We start from the raw sequence: 1,522 nt of genomic DNA, 5'->3' as shown, positions 1-1,522 counted from the left end.
GTATAAAATGCTCAACTAAAACTATTGAAAGAAGAAATATTTTTAAGAGGGAAAGAAAACTAATTGCCAGGAATAAAATCCATTATGGCTACTACAGGTGTTAATCTGAATATACAAATAATCATGTTTAGTATGACTGTTTTAAATGTAATCAAAAGATAAACATTTTAGAGTTTTATTAATGGCACACATTTTGTCTCATTTACTGAGCATTTATTTTATGCATACTCATATGAGTTAAAAGTAAAGGAAATGAGAATCACCTACCATCATAATATTGATAGTATATTAATCAAGAGGAAATTTAAGTAGTTGTATTATTTTTAGAAAAATCACACTTCAAACAAAATTATCATGTTTTAATGCAGTATGATATAATCATAAAGGGGATCATTCTACAATGTACTTACATATCATGTATGTCTGTACTTACAAATATGTCAAAACCACCTCACAGAACTGCAAATAGAAAAATGCACTAGCATAATTAAAGACTGAAACAAACCTCTATCAGTAATAGACAAATCCATCATTTAGAAAATCAGTAAGGATATAATGATTTAAGCAACTCTCTCAATGAACTTGATCTAATTGGCATTGACAGAATGTTCCATCCAACAACAGCAGGAAGCTCATTCTTTTCAATGTCATATAACACATATCATAAATTAGCTCTGATTCTAGGACATAAAATACTTTGTTATAATTAAAAGAATAAAAGTTATTGAAATTATAGACCCCAAAGGGCAGAAGAATTTCAAAAATGTAGATAATTGCATAATATTTGAAACAAATCCAAGTACATTCAACCATCTGATCTTTGACAAGGAAGCAAAACATTTAGACTCTTTTACAAATGGTGCTGGAAAACTGGCTATCTAAATGTAGAAGATTGAATTTAGACTCATATGTCTCACCATGTACTAAACTAAAATCAAAGTGGACCAAAGACCTAAATGCTAAAACAGAAACACTTAATTTGGTGAAAAATAGAATAGGTAAAACTCTTTAAAATATAAGCAGAGTAAAGGACTTTCTGAACAGAAACTCAGTTGCATAAAAGAAAACAACAAGAATCAACAAATCAGAGCTTACCAAAATTTTCTGGACAACAAAAAAATACCCCCAAAAATGAAGAATCAAGTCTACGGGATGGGGAAAAAATTTGCTGACTATCCTTCAGATAGAATAATATTTAGATATATGAAAATTTTAGAAAATAGATGACCTAAAAAATGAGAATCAAGACCTGTCATGTAAAGGTACACGATACCAGTAATGGATGTAACTGTACTGTATACGTAGAATGTACCGATAAACTCAAAAAAAAGAAAAAAAAAGTCCTAAAATAAAAGACCCAATAGAAAATGTGCAGTTGAAATCAATAGTTCTTAAAGGAAGAAATACAAATATCCAATAAATATATGAAAAATGTTCAACATCTCTGACCACAAGCAAAATTCAAATTAAAAGAAAACCAAGATTACCTCTTACTCCATAAAGAATGGCTATCATCAAGAAA

The sequence above is a fragment of the Fukomys damarensis genome, unplaced genomic scaffold (assembly GCF_012274545.1).
Source record: "Fukomys damarensis isolate Sample0158 unplaced genomic scaffold, DMR_v1.0_HiC HiC_scaffold_15, whole genome shotgun sequence".
Classification (NCBI taxonomy): domain Eukaryota; kingdom Metazoa; phylum Chordata; class Mammalia; order Rodentia; family Bathyergidae; genus Fukomys; species Fukomys damarensis.
Note: the sequence above shows the minus strand (reverse complement) of the source record.